General features: G+C 37.0%; 12 non-coding genes across 12 annotated transcripts; all 12 read right to left on the bottom strand.

The window, feature by feature from the left end:
• Positions 1-3,639: 3,639 nt before the first annotated feature.
• TRNAS-GCU (transfer RNA serine (anticodon GCU)) lies at positions 3,640-3,721 on the bottom strand. Its single transcript has one exon. It is a non-coding gene; the product is annotated as a tRNA-Ser (tRNA).
• A 738-nt stretch (positions 3,722-4,459) lies between these two features.
• Positions 4,460-4,541, bottom strand: TRNAS-GCU (transfer RNA serine (anticodon GCU)). The gene has a single exon. It is a non-coding gene; the product is annotated as a tRNA-Ser (tRNA).
• Positions 4,542-5,279: 738 nt separating this feature from the next.
• On the bottom strand, positions 5,280-5,361 carry TRNAS-GCU (transfer RNA serine (anticodon GCU)). The gene has a single exon. It is a non-coding gene; the product is annotated as a tRNA-Ser (tRNA).
• Positions 5,362-6,128: 767 nt separating this feature from the next.
• TRNAS-GCU (transfer RNA serine (anticodon GCU)) lies at positions 6,129-6,210 on the bottom strand. The gene has a single exon. It is a non-coding gene; the product is annotated as a tRNA-Ser (tRNA).
• A 2,450-nt stretch (positions 6,211-8,660) lies between these two features.
• Positions 8,661-8,742, bottom strand: TRNAS-GCU (transfer RNA serine (anticodon GCU)). The gene has a single exon. It is a non-coding gene; the product is annotated as a tRNA-Ser (tRNA).
• A 766-nt stretch (positions 8,743-9,508) lies between these two features.
• On the bottom strand, positions 9,509-9,590 carry TRNAS-GCU (transfer RNA serine (anticodon GCU)). The gene has a single exon. It is a non-coding gene; the product is annotated as a tRNA-Ser (tRNA).
• Positions 9,591-10,357: 767 nt separating this feature from the next.
• On the bottom strand, positions 10,358-10,439 carry TRNAS-GCU (transfer RNA serine (anticodon GCU)). Its single transcript has one exon. It is a non-coding gene; the product is annotated as a tRNA-Ser (tRNA).
• Positions 10,440-11,192: 753 nt separating this feature from the next.
• Positions 11,193-11,274, bottom strand: TRNAS-GCU (transfer RNA serine (anticodon GCU)). The gene has a single exon. It is a non-coding gene; the product is annotated as a tRNA-Ser (tRNA).
• Positions 11,275-12,890: 1,616 nt separating this feature from the next.
• TRNAS-GCU (transfer RNA serine (anticodon GCU)) lies at positions 12,891-12,972 on the bottom strand. Its single transcript has one exon. It is a non-coding gene; the product is annotated as a tRNA-Ser (tRNA).
• A 772-nt stretch (positions 12,973-13,744) lies between these two features.
• TRNAS-GCU (transfer RNA serine (anticodon GCU)) lies at positions 13,745-13,826 on the bottom strand. Its single transcript has one exon. It is a non-coding gene; the product is annotated as a tRNA-Ser (tRNA).
• A 766-nt stretch (positions 13,827-14,592) lies between these two features.
• On the bottom strand, positions 14,593-14,674 carry TRNAS-GCU (transfer RNA serine (anticodon GCU)). Its single transcript has one exon. It is a non-coding gene; the product is annotated as a tRNA-Ser (tRNA).
• Positions 14,675-16,276: 1,602 nt separating this feature from the next.
• Positions 16,277-16,358, bottom strand: TRNAS-GCU (transfer RNA serine (anticodon GCU)). Its single transcript has one exon. It is a non-coding gene; the product is annotated as a tRNA-Ser (tRNA).
• Between the last annotated feature and the right edge of the window lie 732 nt (positions 16,359-17,090).

Genomic DNA, 17,090 nt, shown 5'->3' with positions numbered 1-17,090 from the left:
AAGGATCAGGTAGTGGCCACTTTTGTCAGAGATTTGGGAGTTGAGGACAAAGGTAACATATCTGCTAAAGAGGATAGCTACCCCGTTACGCTTAAACGGGCCATTTGCATAGTATCCCATAGGGAAATTGTTGTTTTTAAACAGGGAGGTTAACAAAGGAGAAATGGGTTTATTGCAGTGCGACAACACCTGCCCTTTGTTGGTGGAAAAAAGAGAGGGCTAGCCTGTGTTTGTTAGGTGAGTTTAGACCCTTAACATTAAGAGAGAGGAGGTTCACCATTAAAAATGTAAGTCAAGGGTGAGAGGTAAATATCTATACTGAACACCGTAGATGCAATGGAACCGGAGATCAAAGTACCATGTTGAATGGAGGAAAGCAATGAATCTGGAGCTTGGAGGGAAGGGAGGCATGCGTGGGTTCAGGAAAAAGGGTTTAAACCAGGGAGTAAGGAAGTAAACAAAAAAAGCTCCGGTACATTGGACCTGCACGACTACTGCAGGGGTGGAAAAAAATTGCAATAACTTGCAGTAGTATAGAAAAAGTTGGGGGTGGGCTGGCACAGCAGGCACCGCCACTCAGGTATAACAACTAAAGAGAGAATAAAAACATATTAAACTGGCCCTATGGGGCTATAGGTGAGAGCATAGGGGACATCACATATAGTCAACTAGAAATATTTCCAGTAAGTTGCTATTCCCCTAAGAACAAGAGTAAACTGAAATAACAGTAGATAACCAGCATATAATAACAGATGCATCGTAACAAGTGAAAGAGTAACCTGCAACATATAGATCAGGAGAAATGTCAACAAGTAGAGTGGACACAATAATCAATGAAACCTTCCTCTCTCAGTAGAGGGGAAGAAGTCTACAATTTTAGAGAACCAAAAAGAAATGTGAAGGAACCCGGTGCTGTGACCAGGTGGTTCAGGGATTCGACCATTCCTTGTGGATAGAAGACATGCGGGATGGTACAGATGACTTTTGAACAGTAATGTCCCAATCCAAGAGCAACTTGACTCCCGCATCAAGGGAGGAGATGATGATGTAGGTGGAGTCCTCATAGGAAAATATCAGTTTGACTGGAAATCCCCAGCGAGAATGGATGTCAAGGGACCAAAGCACAAGAGTAATAGGTGGAAGGGCACGTCTCTTCACAATGGTGGCAGCGGAGAAGTTTTGGAAAATTTTAAGACCCCCTAGGGTATCCGAATTTTTGGATTCTCTGGCAACTCTCATGATACGTTCTTTAACTGTAAAGAAATGCACACGGAGGAGGGTATCTTTAGGAAGGTCAGAAGAGACAGTGCGTGGCCTAGGGAGGTGGTGTATACGGTCAATCAGGAGCTCTGCGGTATCCGCAGCGGGGAGGAGCTTCTTGAAAAGGGCGATGGCATAGGGTTCCAATTCAGAGTTAGTAACAGAATCAGGAATGCCCCTGATCTTGATGTTGTTCCGGCGAGATCTGTCCTCCATATTAGCTAATTTAAACCAGAATTGGTCCAGATCCTGTTGTTGACGATCATGGGAGGTGATCAATTAGTTATGGGAGGCGACCAGTTCTTCCACCTTATGTTCCAAGTGGTCGGTCCTGTACCCAATTGCCATCAACTCGGTCTTGACCTCGCGGACAGCAGAGGTTAGGTCTTTAGAGAGTTCCAATTTAAAGGCAGAGAGAATCTGGCAAAGAGATTTCACAGTCCAAGGTGCATCAGATTCGCAATTAACTCCGGAGACCGTGAGCGTGGATGATAGAACACTCGACATTACAGGATCTGGCATGATGGGCGGAGAGGAGATGCTATGTAGGGAGGAGATTTGAAGGGGTTTCTGAGGGGGAAAGGAATTTTGGGAGGCACTGGGTCTTTGTTCTTTTTTGGGAGGCATTGCCCGTTGTTAGGAATGTAGGCAGTTAGCAGTGAAAAGGTGCCTATACACAGCCGGGTCCAATCAAAGGAGAAATGTGAAACAAGTATACTCAGTCACAGTAGGACAAGAACATGTCGATTAGGCAAACATGAGTGGCGGTGGGAGTAGTAAAAAGCGCTCACATTACGAAGTATTCACATCTGTGAGGTTATATTGCTGTAGAGTAGGTAACTAAGGAGTGACTGTGTGTAATCAACATCCAGGGCAGGACCACAGCAGGGGTGAGGGTGCACTGTGGGTGTAGTATGCGAAGGACGACCACCAGACCTCTTCTCCTAGGACTCTACCAGATTCCTGGTGGCTTGAGCCAGCAGAGCAGCCACGGGTTGGTACTGAGCGCCCCGACAGGCACCTGTTAGATGGGGTTGATGGCAGGGGCCACACACTGTCATGAAGACCAGGGGAAGCAGGGAGGGGAGAACCGATACCAGGTCTCCGTTTAAGCAAGTGCATCCAGCAGGTCGGCACTTGCAGGGATATATGCTGCGGCCCCCAGGTTTTGGGGAAGTCGCGGCAATTGCAGGCTGTAGAGTGAGATCAAAACTGCGCAGGGACACAGGGGGTAAGTGTACAGGTGTACTGAGGGGGAGATTGCTGTCTGAGCGGCAGGAGCAGGTGAATGATGATGTCACTGGCCGCCGATCCGGGTGCGGTAAGATGGCCGCCATCCGGGAGACATGTAGGGAGTGACAGACTGCAGCAGTGGCTCTGGGAAACAAATTAGGGGGGTCTTCCTCCACACACCTGCTCCCGAGGGTGTGGGTTAGGCAGAGGATGCTGGATAAGCAGGCTCAGAGGGGGGGAATCCACCACAGGTCTCGGAACTGGTGCGCTCCGATCATGGGTCCCGCTTCTAGGAGGCTCAGAGCACGGGGTCCTGGCTGCGCAGGGCCACAGGGAATAAGGCCTGAGATGTGCAGAGGGGGAGAAGGAGGAACATGAAGGCAGTGGGAGAATTCAACTAGTACTGCAGCAATTGATAGGAGACGCGTCACCTGCATGCAGCAAGATGGCTGCCGGCAGGGAGAGAGACAGAGACAGAGGAAGGCAGGTCACTGCTGCAGCTCCGGAGGACAAACGGGGGGTATCCGCCACCACACAGCTGTGCCTGAGGGTCCCGAGAAGGTAGGGGCTGATGATTAGCAGTCGGAGAGGAAAGGGGAGGCAGCTACGGATCCCGGCACGGCCTCGCTCCGGTCCCGGAGCTCACGGTGGGGAAGGCTCCAAAAAATCGAGGTCCCGGCTGCAAGATGGGACACAGGCCTCAGACAGAAAAAGGTAAAAGGAGCCACTCGCCAGGGTCCCCAATCATAGTATACTGTCCACAGCTGTGGACAGTGCCAAAAAGAGTAGTGTTGGCTGCAGGGGCTGATAACAATTTAGGAGATTAAGGATCTTTTTAGTGGAGCTCTGAAGTAGCACTTCTTTGCAGAGCTACATCCAGGCCATGCCCCCCCACATTATTTAATTTTAACATATACTTGTGAACTAATCCACCATTATGGGGAAATAAAGCATTTGCAAAATAAATTCTAGATAGTAGTATTGACATTGCATGTTCAAATATCAAGACACTTGCTCATGTTTACCATCTTAAAGTAGACTTCTTGATTTGACTTGTTTATTTTGGCCATTTTTGTGTCAGCTTTACTTGCTGGTTTATGAAGCAGTATTTGTAAAAATGCCTCTTCTACCTAAAAAGAATTGTGACGACGAGGATGGTATTTGAACCCATGCGTGCAGAGCACAATGGATTAGCAGTCCATCGCCTTAACCACTCGACCACCTCGTCTCACTGGTATGCAATCTGGCAAACTTTCCAACACCACTTGTTATACTTCAAAGTCAATTCTTTATGTTCTTGTAGATTGTGTCATTTTCACAATCACGAGCTTGATAGCAAGTCGACTTTCAACCATCCTTGGCTTTAGGAACATTTATTTAACCTTAACCGAAACTTGTGAACAAATCCACCATCACCCACCTCACAAACAAAAATGATTTTTAATACTTCTGGCCAATAACATGACCTTCTCTGTAAAAGTAATGTACTAATTTTCACTAAATGTGTTCTATGCTTGTCTTTAATGAAGTGACAGACTATGTTACATGAGTTACAGTAATTTCAAATCTCTGCAAATATTACAAACATCACCATTTAGAGTTTGCTGTCACTGTAATGTAAACAAGAAAATTATGCAGGAATAAGGTTTAACCTATATTAAGGGCTCTGCTGTAAAATGTTTAACTGCATCCCATATCAGTTTAACAAAGCCCAAGAAATGTCATAGACTTTAATTATCTAAACATAAATCATTTAAAGCTATACTTGTGAGCTAATCCACCATCATGGGGAAATAAAGCATTTGCAAAATAAATTCTAGATAGTAGTATTGACATTGCATGTTCAAATATCAAGACACTTGCTCATGTTTACCATCTTAAAGTAGACTTCTTGATTTGACTTGTTTATTTTGGCCATTTGTGTGTCAGTTGTAAAAATGCCTCTTCTACCTAAAAAGCATTGTGACGACGAGGATGGGATTTGAACCCATGCGTGCAGAGCACAATGGATCAGCAGTCCATCGCCTTAACCACTCGCCCACCTAGTCTCACTGGTATGCAGTTTGGCAAACTTTCCAACACCACTTGTTATACTTCAAAGTCAATTCTTTATGTTCTTGTAGATTGTGTCATTTTCACAATCACGAGCTTGATAGCAAGTCGACTTTCAACCATCCTTGGCTTTAGGAACATTTATTTAATTTTAACCGATACTTGTGAACAAATCCACTATCATCCACCTCACAAACAAAAATGATTTTTAATACTTCTGGCCAATAACATGACCTTCTCTGTAAAAGTAATGTATTCATTTTCACTAAATGTGTTCTATGCTTGTCTTTAATGAAGTGACAGACTATGTTACATGAGTTACAGTAATTTCAAATCTCTGCAAATATTACAAACATCACCATTTAGAGTTTGCTGTCACTGTAATGTAAACAAGAAAATTATGCAGGAATAAGGTTTAACCTATATTAAGGGCTCTGCTGTAAAAATTTTAACTGCATCGCATATCAGTTTAACAAAGCCCAAGAAATGTCATAGACTTTAATTATCTAAACATAAATCATTTAAAGCTATACTTGTGAGCTAATCCACCATCATGGGGAAATAAAGCATTTGCAAAATAAATTCTAGATAGTAGTATTGACATTGCATGTTTAAATATCAAGACACTTGCTCATGTTTACCATCTTAAAGTAGACTTCTTGATTTGACTTGTTTATTTTGGCCATTTGTGTGTCAGTTGTAAAAATGCCTCTTCTACCTAAAAAGCATTGTGACGACGAGGATGGGATTTGAACCCATGCGTGCAGAGCACAATGGATTAGCAGGCCATCGCCTTAACCACTCAGCCACCTTGTCTCACTGGTATGCAGTCTGGCAAACTTTCCAACACCACTTGTTATACTTCAATGTCAAGTCTTTATGTTCTTGTAGATTGTGTCATTTTAACAATCACGAGCTTGATAGCAAGTCGACTTTCAACCATCCTTGGCTTTAGGAACATTTATTTAATTTTAACCGATACTTGTGAACAAATCCAAGATCATCCACCTCACAAACAAAAAAGATTTTTAATACTTCTGGCCAATAACATGACCTTCTCTGTAAAAGTAATGTATTCATTTTCACTAAATGTGTTCTATGCTTGTCTTTAATGAAGTGACAGACTATGTTACATGAGTTACAGTAATTTGAAATCTCTGCAAATATTACAAACATCACCATTTAGAGTTTGCTGTCACTGTAATGTAAACAAGAAAATTATGCAGGAATAAGGTTTAACCTATATTAAGGGCTCTGCTGTAAAATTTTTTAACTGCATCCCATATCAGTTTAACAAAGCCCAAGAAATGTCATAGACTTTAATTATCTAAACATAAATCATTTTAACCTATACTTGTGAGCTAATCCACCATCATGGGGAAATAAAGCATTTGCAAAATAAATTCTAGATAGTAGTATTGACATTGCATGTTCAAATATCAAGACACTTGCTCATGTTTACCATCTTAAAGTAGACTTCTTGATTTGACTTGTTTATTTTGGCCATTTTTGTGTCAGTTTTACTTGCTGGTTTATGAAGCAGTATTTGTAAAAATGCCTCTTCTACCTAAAGAGCATTGTGACGACGAGGATGGTATTTGAACCCATGCGTGCAGAGCACAATGGATTAGCAGTCCATCGCCTTAACCACTCGACCACCTCGTCTCACTGGTATGCAGTTTGGCAAACTTTCCAACACCACTTGTTATACTTCAAAGTCAATTCTTTATGTTCTTGTAGATTGTGTCATTTTCACAATCACGAGCTTGATAGCAAGTCGACTTTCAACCATCCTTGGCTTTAGGAACATTTATTTAACTTTAACCGAAACTTGTGAACAAATCCACCATCACCCACCTCACAAACAAAAATGATTTTTAATACTTCTGGCCAATAACATGACCTACTCCGTAAAAGTAATATATTAATTTTCACTAAATGTGTTCTATGCTTGTCTTTAATGAAGTGACAGACTATGTTACATGAGTTACAGTAATTTCAAATCTCTGCAAATATTACAAACATCACCATTTAGAGTTTGCTGTCACTGTAATGTAAACAAGAAAATTATGCAGGAATAAGGTTTAACCTATATTAAGGGCTCTGCTGTAAAATTTTTAACTGCATCCCATATCAGTTTAACAAAGCCCAAGAAATGTCATAGACTTTAATTATCTAAACATAAATCATTTAAATCTATACTTGTGAGCTAATCCACCATCATGGGGAAATAAAGTATTTGCAAAATAAATTATAGATAGTAGTATTGACATTGCATGTTCAAATATCAAGACACTTGCTCATGTTTACCATCTTAAAGTAGACTTCTTGATTTGACTTGTTTATTTTGGCCATTTGTGTGTCAGTAGCAGTATTTGTAAAAATGCCTCTTCTACATAAAAAGCATTGTGACGACGAGGATGGGATTTGAACACATGCGTGCAGAGCACAATGGATTAGCAGTCCATCACCTTAACCCGTCAGCCACCTCATCTCACTGGTATGCATTCTGGCAAATTTTTCAACACCACTTGTTATACTTCAAAGTCAATTCTTTATGTTCTTGTAGATTGTGTTATTTTCACAATCACGAGCTTGATAGCAAGTCGACTGTCAACCATCCTTGGCTCTAGGAACATTTATTTAACTTTAACCGAAACTTGTGAACAAATCCACCATCACCCACCTCACAAACAAAAATGATTTTTAATACTTCTGGCCAATAACATGACCTTCTCTGTAAAAGTAATGTATTAATTTTCACTAAATGTGTTCTATGCTTGTCTTTAATGAAGTGACAGACTATGTTACATGAGTTACAGTAATTTAAAATCTCTGCAAATATTACAAACATCACCATTTAGAGTTTGCTGTCACTGTAATGTAAACAAGAAAATTATGCAGGAATAAGGTTTAACCTATATTAAGGGCTCTGCTGTAATTTTTTTTAACTGCATCCCATATCAGTTTAACAAAGCCCAAGAAATGTCATAGACTTTAATTATCTAAACATAAATCATTTTAACCTATACTTGTGAGCTAATCCACCATCATGGGGAAATAAAGCATTTGCAAAATAAATTCTAGATAGTAGTATTGACATTGCATGTTCAAATATCAAGACACTTGCTCATGTTTACCATCTTAAAGTAGACTTCTTGATTTGACTTGTTTATTTTGGACATTTTTGTATTAGCTTCACTTGTTGGTTTATGAAGCAGTATTTGTAAAAATGCCTCTTCTACCTAAAAAGCATTGTGACAACGAGGAGGGGATTTGAGCCCATACGTGCAGAGGACAATGGATTAGCAGTCCTTCGGCTTAACCACTCGGCCACCTCGTCTCGCTGGTATGCAATCTAGCAAACTTTCGAACACCACTTGTTATACTTCAAAGTCAATTCTTTATGTTCTTGTAGATTGTGTCATTTTCACAATCACGAGCTTGATAGCAAGTCGACTTTCAACCATCCTTGGCTTTAGGAACATTTATTTAATTTTAACCGATACTTGTGAACAAATCCACCATCATCCACCTCACAAACAAAAATGATTTTTAATACTTCTGGCCAATAACATGACCTTCTCTGTAAAAGTAATGTATTATTTTTCACTAAATGTGTTCTATGCTTGTCTTTAATGAAGTGACAGACTATGTTACATGAGTTACAGTAATTTGAAATCTCTGCAAATATTACAAGCATCACCATTTAGAGTTTGCTGTCACTGTAATGTAAACAAGAAAATTATGCAGGAATAAGGTTTAACCGATATATAGGGATTTTCTCTGCTGTAAATTTTTTTAACTGCACCCCATATCAGTTTAACAAAGCCCAAGAAATGTCATAGACTTTAATTATCTAAACATAAATTATTTTAACCTATACTTGTGAGCTAATCCACCATCATGGGGAAATAAAGCATTTGCAAAATAAATTCTAGATAGTAGTATTGACATTGCATGTTCAAATATCAAGACACTTGCTCATGTTTACCATCTTAAAGTAGACTTCTTGATTTGATTTGTTTATTTTGGCCATTTTTGTGTCAGCTTCACTTGCTGGTTTATGAAGCAGTATTTGTAAAAATGCCTCTTCTACCTAAAAAGCATTGTGACGACGAGGATGGGATTTGAACCCATGCGAGTAGAGCACAATGGATTAGCAGTCCATTGCCTTAACCACTCAGCTACCTCATTTCACTGGTATGCAATTTGGCAAACTTTCCAACACCACTTGTTATACTTCAAAGTCAATTCTTTATGTTCTTGTAGATTGTGTCATTTTCACAATCATGAGCTTGATAGCAAGTTGACTTTCAAACATCCTTGGCTTTAGGAACATTTATTTAATTTTAACCGAAACTTGTGAACAAATCCACCATCACCCACCTCACAAACAAAAATGATTTTTAATACTTCTGGCATATAACATGACCTTCTCTGTAAAAGTAATGTATTATTTTTCACTAAATTTGTTCATGCTTGTCTTTAATGAAGTGACAGACTATGTTACATGAGTTACAGTAATTTCAAATCTCTGCAAATATTACAAATATCACCATTTAGAGTTTGCTGTCACTGTAATGTAAACAAGAAAATTATGCAGGAATAAGTTTAAACCTATATTAAGGGCTCTGCTGTAAAAATTTTTAACTGCATCCCATATCAGTTTAACAAAGCCCAAGAAATGTCATAGACTTTAATTATCTAAACATAAATTATTTAAACCTATACTTTTGAGCTAATCCACCATCATGGGGAAATAAAGCATTTGCAAAATAAATTCTAGATAGTAGTATTGACATTGCATGTTCAAATATCAAGACACTTGCTCATGTTTACCATCTTAAAGTAGACTTCTTGATTTGACTTGTTTATTTTGGACATTTTTGTGTTATCTTCACTTGTTGGTTTATGAAGCAGTATTTGTAAAAATTCCTCTTCTACCTAAAGAGCATTGTGACAACGAGGATGGGATTTGAACCCATGCTTGAAGAGCATAATGGATTAGCAGTCCATCGCCTTAACCACTCGGCCACCTCGTCTGACTGGTATGAAATCTGGCAAACTTTCCAACACCACTTGTTATACTTCAAAGTCAATTCTTTATGTTCTTGTAGATTGTGTCATTTTCACAATCACGAGCTTGATAGCAAGTCGACTTTCAACCATCCTTGGCTTTAGGAACATTTATTTAACTTTAACCGAAACTTGTGAACAAATCCACCATCACCCACCTCACAAACAAAAATGATTTTTAATACTTCTGGCCAATAACATGACCTTCTCTGTAAAAGTAATGTATTAATTTTCACTAAATGTGTTATATGCTTGTCTTTAATGAAGTGACAGACTATGTTACATGAGTTACAGTAATTTCAAATCTCTGCAAATATTACAAACATCACCATTTAGAGATTGATGTCACTGTAATGTAAACAAGAAAATTATGCAGGAATAAGGTTTAACTTATATTAAGGGCTCTGCTGTAAAAATTTTTAACTGCATCCCATATCAGTTTAACAAAGCCCAAGAAATGTCATAGACTTTAATTATCTAAACATAAATCATTTAAACCTATACTTTTGATCTAATCCACCATCATGGGGAAATAAAGCATTTGCAAAATAAATTCTAGATAGTAGTATTGACATTGCATGTTCAAATATCAAGACACTTGCTCATGTTTACCATCTTAAAGTAGACTTCTTGATTTGACTTGTTTATTTTGGACATTTTTGTGTTATCTTCACTTGTTGGTTTATGAAGCAGTATTTGTAAAAATTCCTCTTCTACCTAAAGAGCATTGTGACAACGAGGATGGGATTTGAACCCATGCTTGAAGAGCATAATGGATTAGCAGTCCATCACCTTAACCACTCAGCCACCTCGTCTGACTGGTATGCAATCTGGCAAACTTTCCAATGCCACTTGTTATACTTCAAAGTCAATTCTTTATGTTCTTGTAGATTGTGTCATTTTCACAATCACAAGCTTGATAGCAAGTCGACTTTCAACCATCCTTGGCTTTAGGAACATTTATTTAATTTTAACCGAAACTTGTGAACAAATCCACCATCACCCACCTCACAAACAAAAATGATTTTTAATACTTCAGGCCAATAACATGACCTTCTCTGTAAAAGTAATGTATTATTTTTCACTAAATGTGTTCATGCTTGTCTTTAATGAAGTGACAGACTATGTTACATGTGTTACAGTAATTTCAAATCTCTGCAAATATTACAAACATCACCATTTATAGTTTGCTGTCACTGTAATATAAACAAGAAAATTATGCAGGAATAAGGTTTAACCTATATTAAGGGCTCTGCTGTAAAAATTTTTAACTGCATCCCATATCAGTTTAACAAAGCCCAAGAAATGTCATAGACTTTAATTATCTAAACATAAATTATTTAAACCTATACTTTTGAGCTAATCCACCATCATGGGGAAATAAAGCATTTGCAAAATAAATTCTAGATAGTAGTATTGACATTGCATGTTCAAATATCAAGACACTTGCTCATGTTTACCATCTTAAAGTAGACTTCTTGATTTGACTTGTTTATTTTGGCCATTTGTGTGTCAGCTTTTGTAGCAGTATTTGTAAAAATGCCTCTTCTACCTAAAAAGCATTGTGACGACGAGGATGGGATTTGAACCCATGCGTGCAGAGCACAATGGATTAGCAGTCCATCGCCTTAACCACTCGGCCACCTCGTCTCACCGGTATGCAATCTGGCAAACTTTCCAACACCACTTGTTATACTTCAAAGTCAATTCTTTATGTTCTTGTAGATTGTGTCATTTTCAAAATCACGAGCTTGATAGCAAGTCGACTTTCAACCATCCTTGGCTTTAGGAACATTTATTTAACTTTAACCGAAACTTGTGAACAAATCCACCATCACCCACCTCACAAAAAAAATGTTTTTTAATACTTCTGGCCAATAACATGACCTTCTCTGTAAAAGTATTGTATTAATTTTCACTAAATGTGTTATATGCTTGTCTTTAATGAAGTGACAGACTATGTTACATGAGTTACAGTAATTTCAAATCTCTGCAAATATTACAAACATCACCATTTAGAGATTGCTGTCACTGTAATGTAAACAAGAAAATTATGCAGGAATAAGGTTTAACTTATATTAAGGGCTCTGCTGTAAAAATTTTTTAACTGCATCCCATATCAGTTTAACAAAGCCCAAGAAATGTCATAGACTTTAATTATCTAAACATAAATCATTTAAACCTATACTTTTGAGCTAATCCACCATCATGGGGAAATAAAGCATTTGCAAAATAAATTCTAGATAGTAGTATTGACATTGCATGTTCAAATATCAAGACACTTGCTCATGTTTACCATCTTAAAGTAGACTTCTTGATTTGACTTGTTTATTTTGGACATTTTTGTGTTAGCTTCACTTGTTGGTTTATGAAGCAGTATTTGTAAAAATTCCTCTTCTACCTAAAGAGCATTGTGACAACGAGGATGGGATTTGAACACATGCGTGCAGAGCACAATGGATTAGCAGTCCATCACCTTAACCCGTCAGCCACCTCATCTCACTGGTATGCATTCTGGCAAATTTTTCAACACCACTTGTTATACTTCAAAGTCAATTCTTTATGTTCTTGTAGATTGTGTTATTTTCACAATCACGAGCTTGATAGCAAGTCGACTGTCAACCATCCTTGGCTCTAGGAACATTTATTTAACTTTAACCGAAACTTGTGAACAAATCCACCATCACCCACCTCACAAACAAAAATGATTTTTAATACTTCTGGCCAATAACATGACCTTCTCTGTAAAAGTAATGTATTAATTTTCACTAAATGTGTTCTATGCTTGTCTTTAATGAAGTGACAGACTATGTTACATGAGTTACAGTAATTTAAAATCTCTGCAAATATTACAAACATCACCATTTAGAGTTTGCTGTCACTGTAATGTAAACAAGAAAATTATGCAGGAATAAGGTTTAACCTATATTAAGGGCTCTGCTGTAATTTTTTTTAACTGCATCCCATATCAGTTTAACAAAGCCCAAGAAATGTCATAGACTTTAATTATCTAAACATAAATCATTTTAACCTATACTTGTGAGCTAATCCACCATCATGGGGAAATAAAGCATTTGCAAAATAAATTCTAGATAGTAGTATTGACATTGCATGTTCAAATATCAAGACACTTGCTCATGTTTACCATCTTAAAGTAGACTTCTTGATTTGACTTGTTTATTTTGGACATTTTTGTATTAGCTTCATTTGTTGGTTTATGAAGCAGTATTTGTAAAAATGCCTCTTCTACCTAAAAAGCATTGTGACAACGAGGACGGGATTTGAACCCATACGTGCAGAGCACAATGGATTAGCAGTCCTTCGGCTTAACCACTCGGCCACCTCGTCTCGCTGGTATGCAATCTAGCAAACTTTCGAACACCACTTGTTATACTTCAAAGTCAATTCTTTATGTTCTTGTAGATTGTGTCATTTTCACAATCACGAGCTTGATAGCAAGTCGACTTTCAACCATCCTTGGCTTTAGGAACATTTATTTAATTTTAACCGATACTTGTGAACAAATCCACCATCATCCACCTCACAAACAAAAATTATTTTTAATACTTCTGGCCAATAACATGACCTTCTCTGTAAAAGTAATGTATTATTTTTCACTAAATGTGTTCTATGCTTGTCTTTAATGAAGTGACAGACTATGTTACATGAGTTACAGTAATTTGAAATCTCTGCAAATATTACAAGCATCACCATTTAGAGTTTGCTGTCACTGTAATGTAAACAAGAAAATTATGCAGGAATAAGGTTTAACCGATATATAGGGATTTTCTCTGCTGTAAATTTTTTTAACTGCACCCCATATCAGTTTAACAAAGCCCAAGAAATGTCATAGACTTTAATTATCTAAACATAAATTATTTTAACCTATACTTGTGAGCTAATCCACCATCATGGGGAAATAAAGCATTTGCAAAATAAATTCTAGATAGTAGTATTGACATTGCATGTTCAAATATCAAGACACTTGCTCATGTTTACCATCTTAAAGTAGACTTCTTGATTTGATTTGTTTATTTTGGCCATTTTTGTTTTAGCTTCACTTGCTGGTTTATGAAGCAGTATTTGTAAAAATGCCTCTTCTACCTAAAAAGCATTGTGACGACGAGGATGGGATTTGAACCCATGCGAGTAGAGCACAATGGATTAGCAGTCCATTGCCTTAACCACTCAGCTACCTCATTTCACTGGTATGCAATTTGGCAAACTTTCCAACACCACTTGTTATACTTCAAAGTCAATTCTTTATGTTCTTGTAGATTGTGTCATTTTCACAATCATGAGCTTGATAGCAAGTTGACTTTCAAACATCCTTGGCTTTAGGAACATTTATTTAATTTTAACCGAAACTTGTGAACAAATCCACCATCACCCACCTCACAAACAAAAATGATTTTTAATACTTCTGGCCAATAACATGACCTTCTCTGTAAAAGTAATGTATTATTTTTCACTAAATTTGTTCATGCTTGTCTTTAATGAAGTGACAGACTATGTTACATGAGTTACAGTAATTTCAAATCTCTGCAAATATTACAAACATCACCATTTAGAGTTTGCTGTCACTGTAATGTAAACAAGAAAATTATGCAGGAATAAGTTTAAACCTATATTAAGGGCTCTGCTGTAAAAATTTTTAACTGCATCCCATATCAGTTTAACAAAGCCCAAGAAATGTCATAGACTTTAATTATCTAAACATAAATTATTTAAACCTATACTTTTGAGCTAATCCACCATCATGGGGAAATAAAGCATTTGCAAAATAAATTCTAGATAGTAGTATTGACATTGCATGTTCAAATATCAAGACACTTGCTCATGTTTACCATCTTAAAGTAGACTTCTTGATTTGACTTGTTTATTTTGGACATTTTTGTGTTATCTTCACTTGTTGGTTTATGAAGCAGTATTTGTAAAAATTCCTCTTCTACCTAAAGAGCATTGTGACAACGAGGATGGGATTTGAACCCATGCTTGAAGAGCATAATGGATTAGCAGTCCATCGCCTTAACCACTCGGCCACCTCGTCTGACTGGTATGAAATCTGGCAAACTTTCCAACACCACTTGTTATACTTCAAAGTCAAATCTTTATGTTCTTGTAGATTGTGTCATTTTCACAATCACGAGCTTGATAGCAAGTCGACTTTCAACCATCCTTGGCTTTAGGAACATTTATTTAACTTTAACCGAAACTTGTGAACAAATCCACCATCACCCACCTCACAAACAAAAATGATTTTTAATACTTCTGGCCAATAACATGACCTTCTCTGTAAAAGTAATGTATTAATTTTCACTAAATGTGTTATATGCTTGTCTTTAATGAAGTGACAGACTATGTTACATGAGTTACAGTAATTTCAAATCTCTGCAAATATTACAAACATCACCATTTAGAGATTGATGTCACTGTAATGTAAACAAGAAAATTATGCAGGAATAAGGTTTAACTTATATTAAGGGCTCTGCTGTAAAAATTTTTAACTGCATCCCATATCAGTTTAACAAAGCCCAAGAAATGTCATAGACTTTAATTATCTAAACATAAATCATTTAAACCTATACTTTTGCTCTAATCCACCATCATGGGGAAATAAAGCATTTGCAAAATAAATTCTAGATAGTAGTATTGACATTGCATGTTCAAATATCAAGACACTTGCTCATGTTTACCATCTTAAAGTAGACTTCTTGATTTGACTTGTTTATTTTGGACATTTTTGTGTTATCTTCACTTGTTGGTTTATGAAGCAGTATTTGTAAAAATTCCTTTTCTACCTAAAGAGCATTGTGACAACGAGGATGGGATTTGAACCCATGCTTGAAGAGCATAATGGATTAGCAGTGCATCACCTTAACCACTCAGCCACCTCGTCTGACTGGTATGCAATCTGGCAAACTTTCCAATGCCACTTGTTATACTTCAAAGTCAATTCTTTATGTTCTTGTAGATTGTGTCATTTTCACAATCACAAGCTTGATAGCAAGTCGACTTTCAACCATCCTTGGCTTTAGGAACATTTATTTAATTTTAACCGAAACTTGTGAACAAATCCACCATCACCCACCTCACAAACAAAAATGATTTTTAATACTTCTGGCCAATAACATGACCTTCTCTGTAAAAGTAATGTATTATTTTTCACTAAATGTGTTCATGCTTGTCTTTAATGAAGTGACAGACTATGTTACATGTGTTACAGTAATTTCAAATCTCTGCAAATATTACAAACATCACCATTTATAGTTTGCTGTCACTGTAATATAAACAAGAAAATTATGCAGGAATAAGGTTTAACCTATATTAAGGGCTCTGCTGTAAAAATTTTTAACTGCATCCCATATCAGTTTAACAAAGCCCAAGAAATGTCATAGACTTTAATTATCTAAACATAAATTATTTAAACCTATACTTTTGAGCTAATCCACCATCATGGGGAAATAAAGCATTTGCAAAATAAATTCTAGATAGTAGTATTGACATTGCATGTTCAAATATCAAGACACTTGCTCATGTTTACCATCTTAAAGTAGACTTCTTGATTTGACTTGTTTATTTTGGCCATTTGTGTGTCAGCTTTTGTAGCAGTATTTGTAAAAATGCCTCTTCTACCTAAAAAGCATTGTGACGACGAGGATGGGATTTGAACCCATACGTGCAGAGCACAATGGATTAGCAGTCCATCGCCTTAACCACTCGGCCACCTCGTCTCACTGGTATGCAATCTGGCAAACTTTCCAACACCACTTTTTATACTTCAAAGTCAATTCTTTATGTTCTTGTAGATTGTGTCATTTTCAAAATCACGAGCTTGATAGCAAGTCGACTTTCAACCATCCTTGGCTTTAGGAACATTTATTTAACTTTAACCGAAACTTGTGAACAAATCCACCATCACCCACCTCACAAAAAAAATGTTTTTTAATACTTCTGGCCAATAACATGACCTTCTCTGTAAAAGTATTGTATTAATTTTCACTAAATGTGTTATATGCTTGTCTTTAATGAAGTGACAGACTATGTTACATGAGTTACAGTAATTTCAAATCTCTGCAAATATTACAAACATCACCATTTAGAGATTGCTGTCACTGTAATGTAAACAAGAAAATTATGCAGGAATAAGGTTTAACTTATATTAAGGGCTCTGCTGTAAAAATTTTTAACTGCATCCCATATCAGTTTAACAAAGCCCAAGAAATGTCATAGACTTTAATTATCTAAACATAAATCATTTAAACCTATACTTTTGAGCTAATCCACCATCATGGGGAAATAAAGCATTTGCAAAATAAATTCTAGATAGTAGTATTGACATTGCATGTTCAAATATCAAGACACTTGCTCATGTTTACCATCTTAAAGTAGACTTCTTGATTTGACTTGTTTATTTTGGACATTTTTGTGTTAGCTTCACTTGTTGGTTTATGAAGCAGTATTTG

The sequence above is a fragment of the Pseudophryne corroboree genome, chromosome 11 (genome assembly GCF_028390025.1).
Source record: "Pseudophryne corroboree isolate aPseCor3 chromosome 11, aPseCor3.hap2, whole genome shotgun sequence".
NCBI classification, from domain to species: domain Eukaryota; kingdom Metazoa; phylum Chordata; class Amphibia; order Anura; family Myobatrachidae; genus Pseudophryne; species Pseudophryne corroboree.
The sequence above is the reverse complement of the archived record's forward strand: the minus strand, read 5'-3'. Positions and strand labels throughout refer to the sequence as shown.